Source organism: Myotis yumanensis, unplaced genomic scaffold (genome assembly GCF_028538775.1).
Source record: "Myotis yumanensis isolate MYYU_CA2020_CCGP unplaced genomic scaffold, mMyoYum1.0.hap1 SCAF_11, whole genome shotgun sequence".
Taxonomy (NCBI): Eukaryota; Metazoa; Chordata; class Mammalia; order Chiroptera; family Vespertilionidae; genus Myotis; species Myotis yumanensis.
In genome coordinates, this window is record NW_027223762.1 from 19,985,435 (window position 1) to 20,010,556 (window position 25,122).

Below are 25,122 nucleotides of genomic sequence, written 5' to 3' on the forward strand. Positions count from 1 at the left end.
GAACAAATCAATCAATCACATCAAAATTTTAACAGAGCTTATCTCTGAGTGTTAGGCTTATGGCTTATATTTTTGTCTTCTTGGTGCTTTACTGTATTTCCCAAACATAATATTTTCAATATCAGATTTTATGGAAATAATAAATGTATAAAAGCACCGCAAAAGAAAAGATAAAGTCCTTTATTTTACCCCACCCAATGCCCTAGAATTAAACTCTTACTCAGGTTAGTCAGATTCCCCACCAAGATCACAAGGGAAGTTGCTCATGCTTTGTCTTTCCAAAGATGGAGCTGAAGCCTTTCCACAGCTGTCTTGAAAAGTGAGGGGTGAGGAATTATGATGTTACAGCTATTCTCATCCCTCCCAAAGTTGAGTTTCAACTTTCACAGAATACACCATTTACCCTACTTTCCAACCCACTGACACACCAAGGCATTTCGTTAAGAATTCTTCCTGTAACCTATCCTTTGCAGTGGTTCTCAACCTTCTGGCCCTTTAAATACAGTTTCTCATGTTGTGACCCAACCATAAAATTATTTCCGTTGCTACTTCATAACTGTATTGTTGCTACTGTTATGAATCGTAATGTAAATATCTGATATGCAGGATGGTCTTAGGCGACCCCTGTGAAAGGGTCGTTCGACTGCCAAAGGGGTCGCGACCCACAGGTTGAGAACCGCTGCTTTAGTGCTTCTGGCCTTGTGGTCTTCTGGTTGTGAGTAACTGACGGGCAGGTGGGGCAAATGCTAATATTATGGAAACTCAACTTCCCATAAGCCTTGATGACTCTAAAAATTAATGTTAATTTTCATGTATTACACCTTACTCAGAGCTCCTATACACTTGTCTTTGAAAATATGCTGTGTGTTTGTTTGTTTTTCAGTAACACTGGCCAAAACATTTCTGACTAAAGTTTTTAAAACAATGCATTTATACAGACACACAGCCTTAATGGCATGGACATTATTTAGTTTGGGATAAACTGAGTAGCTGATGAGTGTGAGAGATATAGGGACCCACACAATTTGTATAATAAAATAAGCACTTAAAATTTATCACTATAGCATCACTATTCACTAGGGTCATAATCCTTAAAAAATATTTCAGTATTCGATAACTGTGACACTGGAAAATCAAAGATGAAGCAAAAGAACACAGTTCCTCTGTGGCTGCCTGGCAAAGGTCCCTAAAACAGATGGGATTTGCATAATGGCATATCATTTCAAAATCATTAGTTACACAATCAATAGGGCCCCTGGCAGGAAGAACCATTACATTTTATATTGATTTTTTTTCTACTTGCACAGTAAAGCAATTAATTGAAGTGATTATTAAAGGACATGCCAATCAATTTAAAGAGGCAGGATGAAGCCAGTCCTTATGAATTAGTCCTCTGGATTGAGACAGGCAAACATCAAAAGGGATAGGTAATGTCCACCTTTGGCTTCAGAACAGAACCATTTCTTCCCTCAGCAAGGCTAGCAAAGGTAAAATAAAGTCACGTATATTTTACAGAGATGACTTTTGCTCACTTTCCAAGCCTAATGTACAAAAGAAACTGCCACCCCTACTTCCATCACAGGGGAAGTTAGCTGAGACGGGGCTGAGTTAGTGAAGACTCCATTACACCGTCTTGGTAAAGAGCAGAAGCACGCCTCTGTTCCACCCACTTGTTCCTCACAGTGCTGCAGTAGGATTAGCACCCGCCAGGTCTGCAGGGACCTTAAAGTGCCTGTGTTGCCACACCAATCCCATCTGCAACAGGGCTTTTGCACTGTCACAGGAACCCTTCCTGAGAACACAGATTCACCTTGTCTTTTCTTTTGTTCTGTGAACCAATGGGAAGCAGTCAGATAGCGTTTGCTATTTTTTTTAAACTGAAAGGTTAATCTAAACAAGACTCGACCAGTGAGGAAGACAGTGCTTCAACCAAAGACAACTCTTGCACTCTTATCACACTGGTAAGGAACACATAGAATACTTTTTCCTAATTACTATGATAAAGGGAAGAAAAACTTCTGACTTGATCTCTTTTTTTTAAATATATCTCTGAAGGTGAACAGTGTGTAGTATAAAAATTATGTTTTCTGGAAGCTAGCAAGTCAGTTACAATACAGTAAGTACTTTGTCACTGTGGCCAGAATTCTAATGGAAATATTTTTTGGTTCCATTTCTGGGGTAGAAAAGAATTTGGTTAAGAAAGTTCAAGTTATTTAGTGGAAACATACAGATCATTTTTTTATTTTTATTTTTGCAGTGCCTTTCCTTTGATGATAGTAAACCAATATCTTCACTCTACTTCTTAGCCTCTCTTTTACCTGATGGGTCTCAAAAGACCTAAGCACCTTAAAACATTATATCTATGAGTTTTTCCATCGAGTGGTGACTCAGGCAGGTGGTGAGAGGGAAAGAGGTGGTTTTATTTGTGTTAACTAACAAAGAAAAATCTTTTCAAAATATGTTGTGGTCTCTCATTAAGCTAAAGTTGCAGCAATCTTTTATTTTTTTTTTCCAGTTTCAGCTTCAATTTGTCCTTCAGTGGTTTCTTTTCCCCAAGATTGACCTTAATGTTGGCAGAAGTGAGAAAAAGACGAGTTGGAAGATTAAGCAGAAGAGAATCTTTCTAAACCCTCATGCAAAACATTTTAGTGAAAATTCACATATTTAGAGACTGCAATGGCTCTTTTAAATTTTATTTTATTTTTAAGATTCAACCTCTCTTTAGGCATACTCAGAGGTCCATGGACTGATGGGCGCTTTGCATTTCTGACTTCATCCGTCTTTCTAACACCCCTAGAAATGCCTTCTACTACTTAAAATTGATGGAGGAAACAGTGACTCAGAAATTAAGTGATTTCCAAGATTACAAAGTGAGACTCCTGTGGCTGGCTCCAGAGAGCAATATCTTTCAATTATGTGACCCACAAGGTCACTTACTCATTCAGCTGTGCAGTGTTTTTATGGCCACTTGAAAGGAACTGGATCATTATTTTAAATTAATATGGAGGTTTATCGTTCTACCTTTATGTTAACAAAGACTGCCTGAATGGACCACGATCAATTTTCAATTCTATTTTTAGACAGAGGATAGCACATACTAGATCCCATGATGGCTGTCTTAAAGAGTTAAATCCTTGAAGAGATAAAGGTCCTGTTAGGCTCACCAACTCTGAGGCTTTGAGCAGGTGGCTTGTTAGAATTCCAGACTCTCAGGGCCCACCCCACAGCCACCAAATTGTTCTGCATTTTAACAAGATCCCGGGATCATGCCTGTGCCTTTTAAAGTTTGAGAAGTGCTGCCCTGGAGAGGGCAGTGGGTTCTTAAGTGAGATAATGAATTAAGAGGCTGGTAATAGCTGGGCTTAGGTTTTGGAACCGTCTGCGTATTAGAATCATGAGTGGCACTTTGAAATCTGTAAATGCCAGATCAGTGAAATCAAACTTTTTGGTTGTGGGGCCCCAATATGAATATAGTTTTTAAAAGTTTTCCAGGTGATTGTAATATGCAGCCAGGAGACTGGCTAATGGAGAGCCAGGATATACGGCCTGATGTTTAAAAGAATGTATTAAATAAAGAATAGGTAGAGTGTGAGGACGTCAAAACTAAATTAGCAATCTAGGCTGAAACATGGGAGAAACAGTTTGTCCCTCACCGATGTTCTTCTCTGGATTATATAGAGTACTTAAAGTTTTTGTTTCTCCTCTTAGAAATACTGGTCTCCACAGACAACAGGTGAGAAAACTACCTTTAGCATTCAGGTAACAGACTTCACATTCATACAGAGTGCTGTCCTTCATAACAAAGTGATAGGAACTCTGGTGAGAGGATTTCACACAAGAGAGGTTCTATTTGGGAGACTGAAAACACTAAGGGTTTCAATGGCCACAGAAGACAGCAATGCCGCATACCTTCCCCCTCTCAGAGAGCCTCTGAGCCATGTCAGTGAAAGGCCATGTCCAGGGAAGTGGAAACTTTTCCCACCGCACTCAGACTCAAGAGAGAAGTGACTCAGGGCTGACCGCATACAAAGGAAGAAGATCTGGTAACTTCTCTGACCACAGAATGATGTCATCAGGTAAGGCAAGTTTGAAACTTAATCCCCAGTACACCTGATGTTAAAAGCTTCGAGGTAAACTCCTATGACTCAAAATGACAAATAAATCAACTAAAACATTGGCAAAGAATCTGAACAGATGCTTTTCCAAGGAAGATAAACAAATGGCCAACAAGGACATGGAAAGATGCTTAACATCATTAGTCATCAGGGAAATGCAAGTCAAATCCACAATGAGATATCAATCCGCACCCACTAGGATAGCCAGAGTCAAAAAGGCAGATAGTAGCAAGTGATGTAGAGAATGTGGAAGAATTGCTGGTGGGAATTTAAAATGGTACAATAGCTTTGGGAAAGTCTAGCAGTTTCTCAAAAGTTGAAAAATAGAGTTACCATATAACCCAGCAATTCCACTTCCAGGTATATACCCAAGAGATTTTAAAACATATGTTCACACAAACTCTCGTACATGAATGTTCATAGCAGCATTATTCAAAACAGCCAAAAGGGGGAAACAGCCTAAATGTCCATCAGTTGATGAACATATAAACAAAATGTAATATATTCATGTGATAGAATGTTATTCAGCAATAGAGGAATGAGATTCTGGTAGATGCTACTGAAGGACAGTATAATATGCTACCCCAGGCTATGCCATCTCAGTATATTTATTTTGAGCTATAGGCACTTGAAAAACAGCAGATGCAAGAAGAGGCTTTCTCTGAACTTCCCCTTATCTGCCTAAAGACAGAACCTCCAAAAGGAACTCCATTGTTATTAAATCCCCTCTCAGGAGTTCCATCAGCCAGGGAAGATTAACTCTTATTACAGGAGAGGAGACTAGAAGTCCATAACAGATCCAGGCAAACTTTGTCACAAACTGTCATATGTCTCATCTATTCTTCTAGGGCAGTGGTCGGCAAACTCATTAGTCAGCAGAGCCAAATATCAACAGCACAATGACTGAAATTTCTTTTGAGAGCCAAATTTTTTAAACTTAAACTATATAGGTAGGTACATTGTTATTAACTTAATTAGGGTACTCCTAAGGCTTAGGAAGAGTCACACTCAAGGGGCCAAATAGCCACATGTGCCTCTCAAGCCGCAGTTTGCCGACCACGGTTCTAGGGGCCTATTCATCTTTCCCCAAAACCATTTACTCTTCCTTAAGAGGCCACATACCCCATCCCTCTTTTCTGTTAAGATATTTAAGTCATTTCAGAGAATGACACATTTTTTTTCCAAGTATCTCCCATATGCACATGAAGTATACATGTTAATTTGTTTTGGTCTTGTTAATTCAATTTTTATCACATTGTCTCAGCCAAGAACTCTGAAGGGTAGAGGGAAAATTATTTTTCCTCCTGACACTATAACATGGATGAACCTTGAAAACAGAATGCTAAGTTAAAGAAGCCAGACACAAAATTTCACATATTGTCTGATTCCATTTATATGAAAAGTCCAGAATAGGCAAATCCATAGAGACAGAAAGTAGCTCAATGGTTGCCTAGGGCTGAGGGTTGGGGAATTAATATGGTTGACTGCTAATGGGAAATGGGATTTCATTTTGGGGTGTTAAAAATATTCTAAAGTTGATTGTAGTGATGGTTGCACAATTCTGAGAATACACTAAAACCCACTGGGTTGCATATTTTCGGGTGAATTCTATGGTATGTTAATTATCCTATACTAGAGGTCCGATGCATGAAATTTGTGCATGGGTAGGGTCCCTAGGCATGGCTGGTGATCAGGGCTGATCTGTGGGGAGACCGGTGGGACGATTGGAGGGTGGTGTTGGCCTGTTCGCCGGCAGGCCCCACCCCTCACTGCTGCCGCGGTCGCCTCCCTTTGCAGGGTGACCAGCAGGGTGATCGGGGGCCCCCACTGGCACCTGTCTTGGCTGGTCTGGGGCCTGCAGGCTGGGGGCAGCTCCTGTGTTTAACGGATTCCCCCTGGTGGTCAGTGCATGTCATAGTGACTGGTCGTTCCACCGTTCGGTCTATTTGCATATTGGCCTTTTATTATGCAGCATAATAAAAGGCCAATATGCAAATTGTGCCCCTCAGGAGTTCGACTGACTGGGAGTTCGATTGCTTGCTATGATGTGTGCTGACCACCAGTGGGTGGCGTGGAACACAGGGGGTGACGAGGAATGAAGGAAGGCCCCGGCCAGCAGCCAGCAGCCAGGAGAAGGAAGGCCCCGGCCAGCAGCCGTAAGGCCCCGATTGGCCCTAATCTCTGGCCAGGCCTAGGGACCCTACCAAATTTCGTGCACCGGGCCACTAGTATCTGAATAAAGCTAGTACTTAAAAATAAAGAACAAGTTTCAGGATAAATCCTAGTTTTTTAAAAGGCAGTCTCTTTGGGTAAGAAAAGGCTGTGAGACTATTCAGGGTTTTCAATAAGGAGTTTCAAATTTTGCTGGTCCTGTCAGATAGAAATCAGGGTGTCGCATGCCAGGAGACAGTAAAAAAAAACATGGACATCAAAGCTAAGTGCCATTGCTGTGTCTGTCAGCTCTACTGCAGCTCAATCCAGCCCTCCCCTCAGGCTCCCTCAGAATGCTCCCTGCCCCCTCCAGGGCCCAGGGCCATGGATATGCTTTGACATGCTAAGCACTTCTGAGGGCTGTTACCTCAGGCCTGGCTTCCTTGGCTGGTTTCTTTTCCCCAAAGTATAGAATCTTATGACCATGTCAGAAGCAGCATTTCCTTCACAGAATTTATTTTAAAAGGAAAGGAGAGGGCTATAATTGTAGGTTATGCCTGCTGCTCTCGCATCAACTGCTCTCTCCACGGTGGGCATTACCCAGCACCCTGGTTGGCATTGATTTGTCACCACTTGCAAGGAAAGATAGGCTTGCCATGGGTTGCTTTGCGTCACTTGGTTTAAATTCCTGGACCATTTAAAGCTTCTTATTCTCTTCACAAACTAATTTGGTGAGTCGCTTGGTGGTTTGGAGTTAGGGAAAGAAAGGGGCAGTCAGCGAAAAGCCTTGCATGTATTCTAGTCAGTTCCCATAGTGACCCAAATCGACTCCCCTGTCCAATTAACATTCCAAATAGGATAAGATGGGCTCCTCTTCATATTATTTCTAACAGTATTTCACACCATTTTTAGATGATTGGTGAGAGACTTTGGGCATGGATTTGTCTGGGAATTTGTTCTAGGTTCTGTGTTCGATGGTCATGGAAAAGGAAATGAATCATGACTTGAATCTGTTGTTTCCTTTGTTGAAATGTCAAACTGGGACTCAGGTGTCTTGAGCTCCTACCTGGGCTCTGCCACTGTCTAGCTGAGGTGTTTTGGCCAGTTCTGGCATCTTCCTAAACATCACCGTTACTGTCTATTCAATGGGCAGAATCAAACTCATTTCACAGTGATTTGGATGTTCAAAGTGTTGTGATGATCAAATAATGGGTGTCATCATTCATCAAGTGTGAAAAATAAAACTTCATGGATGGTTTCAAAGATCAGATGATATAATGCATGCAAAATAATTTTGCAAAGGACTATAACTATAAAATGTTAGAAACAGTTATTATTCATTGAAAAGGAGTGGTTTACTTTGTAGTCCTTACTTGCCTGTTCACCCAGTAACCAAAGGGGCAGATGGCAGATGGTGGAGGTGGGGACAGGAAATATGTGATGGAGTGACAGGCCATACCCTCAAATTCACTCTCATATGTAGCTTGGATCACATCCCATATAACGGGGTATCCAGGATAGAGGCTTAAACTCAAAGAAGCAAGGGGCATGAAACTACTCTTCAGCTTTCCTGCCCCAGCTCTGCCAGGTTTCCTCCCTCCCACCACATCAGCTAGACACACAGAGGGGACTGGAGTCATACTTTTCCTGGAGCTCCTGCTAGGAAGCAGAGCCTGACCAGCCTGGATGGTGCCATTCTGTAATTTAAATAAACTCCAAAGAGGAGAGTTGCTAAAGTAGCTAAACCAAAGTCATTCTCCAGGAGGCCTTATCATCTGTGCACTGATCTCTCTGCATTATCAAGTGGTAATTGAAATCATTGCTTTAAGCAGGGCAAGAGGCGGGAACAGCTTAAACCCTGCTGTTCTCCAGGGAAACCAGGGGAGTTTCACAGAGCACTGGAGTGGTGGTGGGTTCCCATAAAACCTTGCCCTATTTTATTTCCTCTGTTTACTTTGGAAACGGAATGGTAATTAATTCATTTTTTTTCCCAGTGCAAAATAGATACGAATGTAATTCTTTTTTGGTCTCCCTCCTTTTAGCAATCCATGGCCAGCTTTAGTCTCAAAAGAAAAGCCTATGACTTACCGTCTTGTCCTAGAAGACATGCTAGTTGAAAGAGACATCACACAGATCCTAGAATTATTGCTCCAACAAATAATATGCTGGAAATTCTGATACCACCCAAGGCTCTATCCCGTTATGCCTAATGTGAAAGTCACATGAGCAAAGTTTATTAAGATAAAATGATACGGATATATTAAAAAGCGACCGTAATTTTATGATTTATAAAATTTATACTTAACTGCTGCCTCATTCTTCTATCGTCCATAAATTTCAGTTGTAACTTTTCAGGGGAAAGTGATAATCTTGGGTTTTGTTACCTAAATGTGCATGCTGAGACAGTTTGTTAACTTAGTGAAAAATAAAGCATTGGGCACCATGATGAAATACACCAAAATAGATCATGGCCTAGATTTTTTAAAAAAATTGTTTAATAATATTAGTATTGTGCAAATTCCATGGACAATAGAGGCACTTTTTAGCAAAATGATAGAGGATTCTCATCATCTTCAAACTGATTCCTTAATTTGTTAGGACTACATATTTATCTGTAATCTGAGATCATCACTGTACTCCTTAGAGGGAATATAAAATTCTCTCAAGTTCAAATTCTCCAGTAAAAGTTGTTTTAACAAATTCCTCAAAGCTAGGGATAATGTTAAGAGTACTTTGTGGCATCGAGCCTCTATTCTATAAACTGAACACATAAACATTTTGGTTCAGTCGTAGGAACTTCAGATAAATTCCCAATTTGCCACCACCCTTTTTAAGAATCTGGAATTAAGTGAAATTGATACTGCTGAATTTCAAAGAAACTGTTGGTTTTCCATCCTTTTCAAATGTTTGCTTCATCTTGAACATTTCAAACATTTTTGGGTTGCCACTAGACTCTCTCCAAAGGTTATTTCTCCTTTGGTCTTAACAACTCTGTCAAGACTCATTGTTCAAAATGAAGAGTTTCTCTGGAAAACAATGGAAAGATTTCACTCCTCAAATGTTACAGGACAGCAGCTACAATATGCCCCAAAGAGGCCAGTTTAAAAATAGAACACCAAGAAATAAAGCCAGCTTTCTTAGTTTTTTTTATTCATATTATTTCTGTTTTCCGTTCTTCCTTCTCTTTCTCCCTAGCCACAAAAGTCAATGGCCAATCAATATCTCTGCATGCATCCATATAAAATATTCTAAAAGACAGGCTGTCAGATACTTTCTTGAACATAGCTAAAAGAAATCAATAACTAGTGAATTGATGATGATTTTTATATTTCACATTTCTACTCCATGTCTAATATTGAATTGCTATTTTACATTAAAAGAAGTAATCAATCCTTATAGTCTCTATAAATATGCTTGGATTTTAGTTTTGCATTTCACAATGAATGCCAATGGTTACAGATTATTAAATAATATTTCTTGGAGACTTACCCAGTGGGGTATAGAGTTGGAAAGGCAGGTTGGGCTCAGGTTTGTTTATCCTGAAGGTGTCATTGTAAGAGGCTCTCCAGGAAATCTTTTAAGCGCTTCCAATGTTAATTTATTTCTACAAATAATATAATTCTTAAGAATAATCGGGTACCTGTGACCATGACCATGGCCCTGAGTGGTTCCATAATTGTGGTGGAGTCACATGACCTCCTGAAATGCTTCTTTAGGACAGGAACTCAGGTTGCAAAATTCTTGCCCTGCCATTTACTGCCTGTCCCTGTGTAAGTTACTTATTCTTTCTAAGGCGCAAACCCCTGTTCTGTAAAGTGATTATAATAATGGTGCTTATTTGACTGCTGCAAATACTAAGTGTGCTAATACATATAAGATTCTCAACACAGAGCCTAGCACATATTAAGCACTCAATGAATATTAGCTATTCTAGTATGACCCATGAGCAATATTGTGTCAAGTTAACCACTGGGACTCTTGAGGTTGAACCGTCGGCAATTCATGCAAATGAATTAATCTACGCCATAGTTTCCTCAACTGTAAAAATTGAATAATTTAAGGTTGTTGAGGGGATTATAAGGGAAAACAGAGCAGGACCTGGCACATGAAAGCACTCAATAAGTGATGGTTATCGTAATTATTATTACTGAGAGCAAGGAGAAGAGAGACTAGGCTGAAAGGATTTCGGTAAAGCTAATTTACTGATAGGTAGGTTGTCAGAAATCAGTAATACAGAATTTTTTTAATCAAATTTTTCAAAGTGTGTATCTTGAACTTTTCCTTTTCCTGATAACCTAGACAAAGCTTGATTTAAAAAAAATGTTTTTACTGATTTTTTTTTTAGAGAGAGAGGAAGGGAGAGGGAGAGAAAGAGAGAAAGATTGATGTGAGAGAGAAACCTCAATCAGTTGCCTTCCATATACACCCTGACTAGGGACTGAACCCAAAAACTGGGCATGTGCCCTAACTGGGAATTGAACCAGCAACCTTTTGGTGCACAGGACAACATTCAACCAATTAAGCCACACCCTCCAGGGCCAAAACTTGATTTTGAACAGATATCTGCCCTCGTTCATGTGAAACATCATAAGTTAGCAGAATGAACAGTTGCTTGCATTAGCAAGTTTGTATTTCATAGGCTCTTTTTCACTAAATACAATTAAACTAATATGAATTGCTTTCAGATAATTTATTTTTCTTGAATTGTTTTTCCTGCTTATTAAAATAATACTTGTTCATTGTTGAAAATACGACAAATAAAGAAAAAATCACCCATAAGCCTGCCACTAGAGATCATCATTTAACATTAAAAAAACTTGTTTTAGCTTTTAAAATACACAATTGCATAATTTGGACCCTATTATATGTGTATCATGTGTATGAATAAAATTTTGGTGTCATAATTTTTCACTTGGTTATGTTTTGAACATTTCCCATGATTTTTTAAAAAACCTCCCATTTAAAATGGCACAAGATATCCAAATGAAATATCTTTATAATAATGTAATTAACTATATACTAGTGTATCTTTTTTTATCTTTAAATTCTTTTTTTAACTCTTTAAATTCTTTATTAGTTAAGGAATTACAAATGTGTCATCATCCCCCCATTAACCGCCATCCTCCCCCCCCGCCAACTCATGCTCTCATCCCCCTGTTGTCCATGGTTTGTGGGCCATTTTTTCTCTCTCTACTGTTCTTATCTAACTAGACTGATCTATATATTATGGGAAGGGGGAATAAATAAAACAATCCAAAAAATTATAAATTTATGGTGCTTCCCTATAGATGAGTGGCTTGGGATTAGCTCTGTTAGATGCTGATGGGGTTCAGGGCAGGCCACCCCCAAATGTGCCACTTGGGCATGTGCATTATTTTGAGCTGAAAATAATCAAGGCTCCACAGACTCAAGGAGAGCTTTCTACCAGTCCCTTCAATGCCTAAAATAACTTTGATAAGAGAGAGTGCTTTGCCAGACATAACTTTTTATATCAGAAAGACTTAGCTGCGGTATTTGTTCTCCCATCTTCCTATGAATTGTCTTCCTCACCTCTGAAGCCCCAGACCCCTGCCCCCTCTCCTGAGCTCAGAACAGCATGTAAGCCTAATTGCCTGACTGTCTTTGTAGGCTACTATAGACACAAAATTAAGTTTGTGTTTCTCCAGTTAACCTCTCTTCAGCCAAAGAACCTGGAAGGGAAGAAGGAGAAGGCTTCCTTCTCCTACAAGGTGAATGTTTGTTTTCCCTCTTTCTATGCTTGGGCCACACTCCAAACTCCTAGGTGGTCATCTCCAGCATCTCCTTTTTCTATAAGACTTTCTTGAAGTTCTAGTCTGAATTGTTCCCTAGGAATATTTGCATCCCATTCTCTCCTCAGTCCTTGCTAACCTTTTGGCTAGTTTTTCTGAAAAAAATTTCAGGAATCATCTGTCAATACTGTTTCCCTCGAAGGGCATTCCTTCTAAGCTTCTGTTGATTCATAAATAATTCCTTGTGCTAAAACCCTTACAAATACCAAGGATTGGCGCCATTCTACTAACCACCCATTCCCAAGCTTGCCATGGAAATAACATTAGTCATTTTCCACTCAAATTCAGCCCTGGCCTTCCCAAACACTCCACTCTCCAGCCTGCAGCACACAGCCTCTGCATCCTCAGTCATAGAAATCTCCCTGCTCACCTCTCATTATACAGATGAGCAAAGTCAGACTTGCTGAAGTTAGCCAATGCCTCAAAGCTAGTAGATGCCAGAGTCAGGACTAAAATTCATCTCTAAGTCTAAAGCTACATCTGATATTCACTTTGCTATCCTAGTGGTTTTCTTTTCTGGTGCTGCCGAAATCCAATTCACCACTCTTTGTAGAAAACCTTTCCTTTCCTTCCCCCCCTCTCTTAAAAAACCCCATATATATATATACATATTTCAGAAAGGAAGGAAGGAAGAGGGAAAGAGAGAGAGAAACATCAATGATTAGAGAGAATCATTGATCAGCTGCCTCTTGTACACCCCTACTGGGGATCAAGCCTGCAACCTGGGCATGTGCCCTGACCCGGAATCAAACCATGACCTCCTGGTTCATATATCTATGCTCAACCACTGAGCCACAATGGGCCAAGTTTGCCCCCTCTCTTTTTAATGAAGTAAAAACTAGTACTGATAGCAGAAGAAAAATGCATGCTTTCCTTTGTTAACTAGCTGGCTTTTCGCTATTGTCTGATGGATGCTTTATAAATGAAGTGGCCCCTCCGCAGACACATGGCCTTTGTGTAGTCATAAGGATGGCTGTATAAAATCGCAACCTGGAGGGTCTTTGATGTGAAAAGAATGTACAACATTCACAGAAACACTCGATAAAGAATAATAAATCAAAACCAACCCAAGTCTTTGGGCATCACGTTGAGCAGTTTTCCATCTTTGCATTTTTCTTTTTCTTTCCTTCTTTGACCAGAGTCATGATGTGCCCCTGTCAACCACTAGATCAGGAACCTGATGCTCTATTTGTACTGAGATGAGAATGGTCAACCATCGTGTAAATTTCTTTTTCCACTTAAAAGTACACTTCCGACTTTAAAGAGACCCACTTTCTTCATTCAAAGGAGGTAGTTGTGGGAGGACTTGGCTTTGCAGCCATGTGGCAAGCCTGTAAGTGCTCCGAGTAGTTGGCTCTATGTGGTGAAATACTCCCTGAGTGTGTAATTGCAAACAGGTACAAAATAAAGCTGATTTAAACTATGAATCAAAAATCATTACCCAGAAAATATCAGGAGCCTCAATATACTCCCAGCTTCCTGCTGCTGCTTCCCAAACAATACTTCTCTGTCAAACAATGCTTCACCGACGGTGGACTCTCGCTGAACTTTCAGTGCAGTACTTATTTGGATTTTTAAATATTTTCCAGGTAGTCCTCTTGGTTTGAAATGACATCAAACATTTATCATTTTGGAGCTCATATTCTTAACAGAAGGGACACAAGGCACTTTACAGGTAATCATCACATGAGAAAATCAGCAAGAAGATAATTAGCTTCTTATCGATACCAGCAATTTAGAGCTTCACCTCAAAATTAACCAGGCCCAGAATGGCGGTTATTGGCTTTGAATTGAAAATGGGTTTTCTTTTTTTCCCCTTTTATATTTCTTGTTTATTGACGGAAGTTTCTCCCAGAACCAGAAGTTATAGAACCAGAGCAGGTTTACAGAATGCAAATAATGACATTGTTTAACAAAGTTGAACCACTAGACCAAACAGAGTGAGAAAGTACTTGGTGAGCAATTCTTGGATTAATTACAGGGCTTCTTATGAGCTGCATTTAAATGCACATTGATTGTAGGGGAAAATCTGTAAGTACGCTTTAAATATATATATATGTATATATATATTTTTTCATTTTGTTATAAATTGTACATAGTTCACAGTTAGTGCTCAAAAAGCAAAACCTTACATGATTTCAGCTTTTGACCCAGACATATCTTCTCACAGGGAAAGGGTATTGTTTTTAGAATTTGGGCTATTTACAAATTCTCTAAAAAGTCTGCACCTTTGCTCAGAGAATCTTGTAGGTAGAGGGGGCATATTAGATCTAGATTTGCATTTGAAATACAGATTTATAGCTTTTAGCTGTAAATATAGTTGTAAATATTTATAAATATAATAGCTTTTAATAGCATGACCTTGGGCAAATTACTTTAGCTAAATTTCAATTTCATCAAATGTAAAATGAGAACCACATGGTATTGATATGAAAAACAAATGAGATAATGTATAAAACAGAACTTTTCACACTTGAAGCATTTTCAATTGCAAGGTGCTGTTATTATTGTTATGCAACTTAATCTTCTCATCTTGCAACTGAGCAAACTTAGTTTCTTGGTCCCAACAATCTTTCCATTAAGGCTTCCTCAGCTCCACTGTAAAATATGTATCATGCATTAATATTAATATTCCAATGTTCATTTTGGAAATGAAGAGTTTAGTGGGTGAACAGGAAGGCAGTAATATCTGACACTTCGCCATGGGTCTCCTTTCAGAGTTGTATTTCTATTTATATAATTAAAGCTTAGAAATTATAGCAATAGACACAATTGACTGCTAGAACATGAACCAATACTTTATTAAATATTTACTATGATACTGCCATATTGGATTTAAAGTTAATTTCTGTTAACTTTAATCATGTAGAATTGAATTAAATTTATATCATTATTATTAACTAGAGGCCCAGTGCACAAATTCCTGGCCACCCAAGATTGGGGTGGGAGGGTCGATTGGGGGTGGAGCCAGCCAGGGGAAGGGGCCTTGGGTGGTTGGCAGGCCAGCCCCACCCCCTGGTCAAACTCCAGGTTGAGGGGACAATTTGCATATTAGCCTTTTATTATATAGGATAATATATGGTTCACTTAATAAAATGGAGTAATAAGGAAAAAATAAGAGTGCATCTCAAGGACAGGTCTATGTATCCTGAATAAATCCTACTAACTCAGTAGAAATAAGAATTTTTTAGTTTCTGTACTAAATAGTACAGAACGCTCTTAAAAGCTTATTTATGGAATTTCCCCTTTATATTAAGTTGCTGTCTTGGTGTAGTATCCATAGGTCCTGAATACTTCTATTTAACTATCTTAGAGTTTCTAGAGTAATCAAAATCCTCTTTATAGTTTTCACTAAGTTTCTCTATTGAAGTCAGACTTCCTGATAGAGACTGGAGGTGGAACTGAACAAAACCCCTACAAACATAGTCTGGGTCTTCAGACCCCCAAGAATGTAAAATCTTTGGTGAAGCCATCTACACTCACCAGTTCCATATTGACAAGGGCCAGCACACGATGAGGTAGTTCATGCGCATTCCCCACGACAGAGAGCACAGTGGTGGCACATGGCATTTGCTTAATAGTTATTTATGAATCATTCAGCTATTCTCATTTTCACAATCTGCACTTGAGTTTGTGCCAATCCACCAAGGTCTCTTATACCTCTCAGTAAAAAAACAGCCCACATATTTTTTTAGATGAAAAGGTAGGCTTATGAACGTAGATTTGGCCATGAGAGTGAGCAATATGAGCAGGGTGTAGGTGATTCAAGCTCATGACTTGGACCTCATTAGGGAGGGCCGAATGAACTCACCAGACACCCTGCAGATTCCTACAGCATGTGATTTTGTCCATCCATTCCACAAACCTTCACCGAGTACCCAACTGTGTGTCAAGGCCCACATTAGGTGTCAGAGATAAAAAGAAGAATATGAACTCACAGCATAGAGAGGTGACAGGCATGTACATCAAAGATTACCTACCTCCATATGAGCTAAATATAAGTATGGGCTCTGTGCTGTGGGAACACAGAGGGTGGGGAACTTCAAAAGGTCAGGGATAATTGGGCTGTTTCTTAAAGAAAGAGTAGAGTTTTGCCAGGCATAAGGCATGATATGTTTAAGAATTGTCAAGTTCCATCTCACTCGTGTTTATGGTGAACATGCATGTGGAGGAGGGTTGATGGGAGGTACGTCAAGAAAGAGAGCTTGGGGTCAGGAGAAATGCTAAGTTGTGTGGGCATAAATTTGTAATAAAGATCCAAATGGGCCTTTTTGCTTAAGGGCTGCCATGATCAATTTGGACCTTTAGGACAATCAGTTTAACTCGGGGATAAAGCTTGTGATGTAGAAGAATAAAATGAAAGTGAAGAAGAGGGCAAGGAAGCAGCCATGGAGAAAATGCTGCTCCTGGATGGGCAGAGCCTGGCATCCCTGCAGGATACCCAGCCCGGTGTGCCTTGAACAACATGTTTTGAGAAAGTGTTTGGCTCCCAGCCTGAAGTATAGATCTGTCAAAAAGCTTGAAGACATGAAAGAAATAGCTGTGACCCTTTAATTCCTTTTCTCCAATTTTAATTTATTCTCTGCAACACTTCTCCTTCCTGAAAACTTGCCTGTGGGTTCGAGTTAGAGAAAACAAATTGAGCACCTCCCTTTGCCTGCAACAATCAGTTTCTTTTAGCAAGATGGAGGGAGTAACATGCAAATTCTGCTGACGAGACCATCATTCTAAAGGGACCTGATTTATATGAACTGAAAATCAAATTATCTATCATCAGTTCAGATCTGAGCACATATTTCATTTTCTTTTTTATCAACTGTGAGTGGTTTGGGCAAGGTTTATGACAAAATGATACCTAAATGTATACGTTAGTTTTTAAATAAAAGTATCAAAAACTGAAGTCTCAGGTAAATGAATTAGATGGACAATCACTATCACATTACATTATCTTCTACAGTATTGACAGGAGGATTGGTAAGAGAAGCACAACAAAACAATGTAATGAAATGGAAATGTACATGCTGGGTTGTGGGAAAGGGTAAAAAATATCATTCATTCTCCTGATACTGTGAGCAGTCACTAAGAAAAATGACTTTAGGTTATTCAGCAGGCAAGTGCATGTGTTGAGATGTGGGGGGGGGGGGGGGGGTGGGAGAAAGAGAGAGAGAGAGAAAGAGAGAGAGAGAGAGGAAGAGAGAGAGAGAGAGAGAGTGAGCTATCATCTGTGGTCTATAATGAGAAATAGTAATATGGGAGGCAAATGAGATGTACAAAGATTGAAGGCATGAATAAAATGACACCTGCTCTTTGCTCTTCTTTGTGTAGGTGGATAGGAGCAATGAGAGGTTGAAGGCAAAAGGGATCACAAGGGCTCAGCAGCAGTGGTTGATGTTAAGTCGGAGCACCAGCCCTGTTTCATCACAGTGGGATGAAACTGACTGGAAGAGGACGAGACTGGAACTTGATCTGCCCACTGACTAGAGCAGGGAGTTGGAAATGAGGGGTAGAAGCCATAAAAAGTGGAGGAGAGCCATTCCAAGGCAGAGAAACATAGCACCCAGAGAGGAAATTGTGTAGAAATGTATGATCATTGGAAGCCAAGTAAACCACTGGGTGGGATGGGCAAGAGAGTATAACTCAGGAATACGGCCACACCAAGATGTCCAAGGACAAAGGGCTAGGGAATATAGCGTTATGCAGCAGGTCCCTGTTCTCACATGAGGGAGGCACCAGTCCCCCTAGGGAATGATTACAGGAGAGATGTGCTTTCATTTAGGGTGAACTGAAGTCCTAAAATCAAGATGGGAAGGCAGAAACCAGATAGGAAAGCAAACCTGACTTTCAGATAGGTTTCAGAGACCTAGCAGTTCACTGTTCTTTTCCTGAGTGCCTGGCAGGATGCTTAGGATGCCCAGAAATGCCACAATGTTTGATAAATGACTGACTAGCCTATTGCAACTGGAGGAAAGGGCAGAATCTGATGATTAAATAGCTCGTTGCAAAGCTGAGGCCCAGAGGGCTAGGCTAGTGCTTCTGCAATCCTTACTACTTATGGTCTGGGTGGAGTGGGCTGAGAAATCTGGTTGGGATCATTCAGGGATTGTGGAGAACCGCAGGAAAGGGATAAAGGTAAGAAAGAATCTGAAGAAAAAATTGCACCCACCACAATGCCTTTTTCCTTGGACTCTTTCCCTGAATCCTCCCAAACTCTTCTGCATGATTATATTCTTCTTTATGATTATTTATGACTAGTAGATATATAACAAAATAGTGTTTCCAAGGGGCTAAACCTGGGAGATAGCTAACATAATATTATGAAAGGTTAAAGAATTTTATGGGAAGAAGATAATAAATTCTGGTCTTGATATATTTAATCCAAGCCATGCTGGGAAATGTCTTATAGAATGTATGGAATATGGGTCCTCAGTGAAGGTGAAGTGCCTGGATGAGAGGCCTCTATCCATTTGTCATGCATATTGAAATGGAAATTGAAGCCATTTGTTTGAGCTGATGGACTTTTTCCAAAGGTGTGACCTTAGAAGAAAAAGCCAAGGCATGTAGAACTGGATACTGCAACATCTCTGGTAACAGTGTAAAAAAGGAGAGAGGGAGGGAGAGAGGGGGAGAGCAAGCGAGAACAAGAGTTATGCATACACCAAAGCACCAGTTATGGGGAGGTTGAGAAATTGCCAGTCCTTGAAGCTTAGGGCAGGATGTCCTTTAAGAGACAGGCTCTAACATGTCAACATCAGAAGCCTCACAATTGTAGAGACAAAAAAGAGGTAATAGTTTGGGCTAAGAGGAGACTATTGGAAATAAAGCCAAAGGGCTGATTTGTATAGCGATTTCACTGGAGAGAAGATTTTGAGTCAGTCCTGTTGTTGGTAGTGCACTCAGAGTTTTAACATAAGAGAGAAAGTGATTGAGATGACATTAGCACGGGGCAGTCGCTGTGTTCGTGACTTACCACAGGAAGTGACCTGAGAAAACTGAAGCATGGTTTAAGACTTAAAGAATGAATTCCTAGTGAAAGCAAGACTCATGACATTGAGAAATCAGAGTCTGAATTTGTGAGGTCCTGAGAATTATGGAAGGTGGGTCCTCAGATCTAGCAGAACACCAGAATTTTCTACAGAGCTTCAAGAACATATATATAGCCCTGGCTGGTTTGGCTCAGTGGATAGAGCATTGGCCTGAGGACTGAAGGGTCCCGGGTTCGATTCTGGTCTAGGGCATATACCTTGGTTTCAGGCTCCATCCCTGGCCCTGCTGGTCAGGGGCCATGTGAGAGGCAACCAATCGATGTGTCTCTCTCAAATCAATGTTTCTTTCTCTCTGTCTCTCCCCGCCTTCCTTCCACTCTCTAAATCTCAATAGAAAAATATCCTTGCGTGAGGATTAACAAAAAACTCCGTATATACAGATTCCTGGACTTATCATAGAATCAGAATCTCTGGATGTATAGGTGAAGGATGACTGGCAGGATCTATAGTGTTAGAGAAGCTCCCCTAATAGTTCTATGGCAATGATCTATCAACTGGCATTAGGAAAATATTTTACTAGACCTGCTCCTATCCCCAGGTTAATCCCCAGGAAATATCATTAAGAAAAAAGCCTTAAAAAACCACCCACCTTTCATATCTGCCTCACTTTCCACATTAAACAGCTCATGAAATGCATCCCTTTCCATAACATTTTTCTTAGGTTGATCAGATATCATATTGTCTATTGTTCAGGGTAAGAGATAAGATGGTGCTTTGTGGCTCTTGAGCATTCTGCCCAGCGTAATGAGGCAGGTGCATTTTCCATCCAATGTACTCTCAGTGCATTGATTAGTGGTAAAAATCCATTTATTATTTCATAGAATTACTAAGTCTGTAAAGCATTCTGCAGAGGTGGTATTCTTCATGGCAGATCGATCTGTTCTCTCTCCTGTATAACTTTCCATTAGAAGATCTCATAGAAATACTCCTGGACAGATCACATGCATCAGTGGCTACAGATAGAAGGAAGTCTGGCATTTATTACTGTGGCATTGGACCAGGCTTGTCTGGCACTACTCCATGCACAGGCATTAGCCCCAGTTCCCACTTGGGGACCAGATGAAATAATTTTTAGTGCATTTCAATAGTGATAGCCTTCCTGATAAATTTAGCATTTAATTAGGGATGCACTTTCTATGCATGTGGGTACCTGTGCTCTTTTCTCTGAGCCCAGAGATTATTGGCAGAATAGCTGGTGCCTCAGGATGAAGCTATAATTTTATAGTGCAGTGTCTAAGGCTGGAAATGGGACTAGTAGACCACGAATGCCAAAGACATCATAAAGAAAAATGTTCCTTAGGAAGTACTTGCCAATTTCGGAGCAATCAATTATTCCCTCACCTACACACTGACTTTTATGAATACAACAGCCCAGGAAATGCATTTAAATTAAGCAGACGGTTATGATAAAATAAGTTGCTTTTCCTCTTTAGCAAGAGATCTCTTTATCATATCCTCCTCTGCCTTGCCTCCTTGCTCTCTGGTAAGTATTTTCATGCATTCACTTCCATTTCCCAAACTCTTCTATGAACAAGGAAGTCAAATTGAATGCTGTTAGAATGGGAGAGAACTGAGCAGTCAGAGTGAAACTGATTGTCTCCGAGACACTTTCCAGTTAGGATATTTTCTCATCTTGCTACAGCTTTTTTGCCACCTCTGTGGAACCAAGAGAGTGGTGATGTCCATGAGGTCAAGAGAGGGCTTCCCAGGATGCTCCTTGGGGATGGCTTTTGTGGAGGAATAGCATTGCCTATCTCCTGCATCTTCAGTTCTCCCAGTTGCCTATGTACCAAACTGAACAAGGGTCAGAAGGGCCCCAGGAGTGCCAATCAGAAACGACCAGAGGGGGAGCAGCAGAGCGTCGACTCCAAACTACTAGCAGGACTTGCCAACTCGGGTCAGGCATTTAGACTGAAGGAAATATTGGGCATCTTTGAGGCTATTTCTCTGTGAAAATACAAGGTGAAATTATATAACTAAAATTCGTTTCTAGCTTAAAGAACTGACAAAGTCATTGTATGTATATTAACTTCTCAAATGAATATGTGATAGTTTAAATGAAACCTTTAGGAACAATGTACACATGGGTCAAATGTAGGAATTAAAAATAAAACAGTTAGTGGTAGGGAAACAGGGACAGCAAAAAACCTCTTCACTTGGGAGACAACTGTGTTTGACATGGAGTATTAGTCATATGCATGTGGGCTCAATTAGCTGGACATTCTTTCAGAGAATGCTACTAACCAGAGATCTTACTTACATTTCCCTCTTTAGAAAGAGGATGTATAAATGTCAACATTTATATTTATGTAGTATGACCTCTGAGGTGCCCAAAATACGTGGTGATGTATCTAACTTATATAATTTCTATAAAAATATTTCAAGTGTTATAAATTTCATTTGCTATGAGAAAATTATTTATTGATTTTTATAAAGACTGAATTTAGTAAAACTGACGCAGTGTGTTAATAGACAAATGTAACCTGTAGTAAAAAATAAATTCTACAGTGGTATAAAAAACAAGAGGAAGAAGAATAAAACCCAAGTCAGATGCCTTGAAATGTGGGCTACTCTCCAGTTGTATGGAGAGTATGTTTGGAAGCATGTTAATGAGAACACAGGCATGAAACTGGGTCGGTTCCCTCTTTAAGGCACTAACTACCCTGACATGTAGCTCTAAAATGTAGTTCCCAGGCCCTATTCCATAATTCATGTCAACTCCATCGTCAGTCCTTTTCACTATGGCTTTGGAGTTGAAGGGATTTCTCTGTGCATAATGCCGTGAGCTTCCAGAGGGCTCACACAGCTTTATGGGAAGTCAACTGAAAAAGAAAATCAGTAGTTAAACTGTTCTGGGGCTCACAACATGATTCTCCATTTTAAGTTTCTTGATGGAAGGCACTATATCTTAAAATTCTTTGGTAATGCACTTAATACACACCGAAATTGGCTGCTACTATCATGGAAAATTGTTCACTTTTATGACTCCAAAAATTAACATGATCCTATTTTAAAGTGGGGCTAAAAACATTTCCATGTTTTCAGTCATCAGATTTAGGGTATATGATGGGGTCTACTCAGAATCCTGGAAAACAGAGAAATTAAATCATATAATTTGCATTATGCAGTTTTACTGCAGTGGTAGGAATGGAAACTATTCCCACAGGAACCTTGACTGCATTAATGCCGGATCACTGGTTTGCTTAGGATGGAGCTTGGAGCACCAAGACGGTGTGCTCCTCTGAAGTAGCACTCCTCTAGCCCAACACATGGTACCCTTAATCCATCATGATCAGACTACAGAGAATAGACATCCATAAAGATTGTAAGTACAGTCTGTCTGTACTACATACATCACAGGTGATCAAAAGGTTGACAGCCAACAGGATTTATTTTCTAAGGGGTAGATACTACTCCAGAATAAGCATTACACAACAGAGGGAGGCTTAAATATTATGCAAAATTGTTTGAGGTGCAAATCTTTTTTTGTATTTCCCTGACCATATGAATTTGGATTTTGGAAGCCAGCAGAGCAAAGTCTCCTATACTACTCGCCAATAAACTATGTCCTCAAAATTCCTCTCCTGGTTTAGAAAAGCACAACTGAAAAAATTCAGCCCCATGGTTTGTGCATTTTGGCATACATTGCTGTTCCTACATAGTCATCGATCACTTGGAAATTGACAGGACTTACATTAGGCTCTTGTTCTTAGTTCCAGTCTTAACAGGGGAACTGGGAGAGGAATAAAGCATTACTCATCAGTGGCCGTATTTGGCAAAGGCAGGTCTCTCTCTCCCTATTATCATTCATCCTGATAGAGCTGTGACAGAGACCAGATGTCATTCCAATGTTAAAATTACATTGTTTTCATAACAAAGTCAGCTTACATCACTCTTAAATAGATCACACTAATGTTCCTCTGTATACTGTCATGGACAGGGTGAGCTAGATCTTTCCAGAGGACTTGCCAAACACAAACTATAGGAGAAGTTGAGATTTTCACAGGGCACTCACGAGCTGGCTCACAGCCCACATATCTCCGAATCTCTCTGCAGTGTGTTTCAAGTCACTGCAATGTAAAATACCCTTTACAGTGATTCCTGGAGGAAATTACAGGTGCTTGTTTTTGTGGAAGGGAGAAGGTCAAATATTTCATTGACTGGAGCTCTTTTCTTACCTATTTTCTTTGCCCTTCCTTCTTGGGTCCTGGTGACCTTGAATTAATTTATGATCCAATGCATAAGAGTATCCTGTGCACTATCTTCTCCATTGAACATTTGGAACTTTGAAGAATCCACACAGACTCGGCACATGTAAACCATAATTTGATCTAAAGCCTACTCATCCCTTTATGATACAGCTAGAAGGTCACCTCCTCCACAAGGTCATCTATGATTCATCATTCAGAACTCTCTCTTGTTTTCTGAATTTACCAGCCCACTTTTTTTTTTTTTTTGTAAATGCATGTGGCATGTACCACATTCTGATTTGCATGATGATTTTGTTCCTGCCTGATTATCAATAATGGGCTGTGAACAGTTTGAAAACAAAATTCTCTGTCTGCTTCAACTATGCATTTCTGAAGAGCAGGAAAAGCAATCATGAAATATTTATCGAATCACAATATATAATGATGTACATACATATGTTTTTCTTCTAGGCCAATACCATTCCCCTCACTCGAAAAAGGTATTTGCAGAAAGCACTGAGACCCACAGGTAACATTAGCATGGTTTAGAAGCACACTGGCGCTAAACTGTGGGCACCCATGCAAGCAGGGAGAGGCCCACTTCATGGAGTCAGTGGAGTCCTGGCTCTCAACAGCCAATATGTCACTTCATTAAAAAGTCACTGTTTATGAATTGTAATTATCCTTTGATTTGCAAGCATGTGTTCATGACTAAGAAATTTTTTCTAGGCCCAGAAAATTTCTACTGGCTTTCCTAGAGGAAGCCAGTGCCAACCGGAATGGCATCCATGTGAGCAACTTTAGGCTGCTTTAGAAAGTGCCTCATGACGGGCCATGATAGCTGACATGGCTGTCACAGAACTCAGTGACTCCAAAGTGATGCCATGCTTAGAGCCCACTCGGACAATAACATGGGATTGCTGCTTTTCATGCCAACTGCTCACATTCCATACAACAAAGGGATTCCTTTACGCAGCCTTTTCTTACTCTCACTAATTGGCTGATGTTAGCGCAGCTTTGCTCAAACCCCCTTAAGCATGTTTACTCCCAATTTCTTCCAAATGTCACTTATGAGAAAATCTGCATTCCTGATCCTGGAGGTAATAAACCTGGAGACGCATTTTCATTAGCAAATGGAAAGAGGCTCAAAGTACATCCAGAGATAAACAAATTAAAAGCATAGAAGATCGGGATAGCTCAGAGCCAAAGAACTTCAATGTAATATATTTAGAAAACAGGCCTTCTGGTCCCCCCATAACATTGCACTGCTTCTGGCTCTTTCCATTGACCAGGGTTGGCTTCCAGAAAAACCTAAACAGAAAATGTTCCACTTCATGAACTATTCCCAAATCACTGGACTGGAAAAATCTGTTCCATGGTGTGCCTACTGCTAAAGCTTCCACTAGTTGCCCAAGAGAGCTGCGAGAATAGCTCAGGGGAGTTTAGTTGAGAATACACACATAATTACAACATATAAGAAAACCAATAGAATAACAAGTGGCAAAAGATGAATGAATTCAGTACTGCTAATGGAGGAGTCTCCTTTAATCTGAGTTCCTAATTCTAGCACAGTGAGGGTTAAAAACAATTTTGCAAACCAAGTTTAAGAGAGGGAGATAAAAAATGTAGAAAGGTCTGTGTGTTCTTTAGTTGACATTTAAAACACACATGCTTTTAAAAGCCATTTGTTGCTGTTGCTATTTGGGAGGTACGCTTGAATGTCTGTGCAGAAAACATCCTAAATTTGGGATACCTTGTTCTCTTTTAAGATTGGATTAGACTGCTACTTGCTACTTATTTATAAAAATTGACA

The 25,122-nt window shown here is 40.0% G+C and overlaps 1 protein-coding gene across 17 annotated transcripts in view; it reads right to left on the reverse strand.

The window, feature by feature from the left end:
- Nucleotides 1-25,122, reverse strand: part of SLC8A1 (solute carrier family 8 member A1) — a 356,279-nt gene that overhangs the window by 86,431 nt on the left and 244,726 nt on the right. The gene's annotated exons all lie outside the window — the stretch shown is intronic.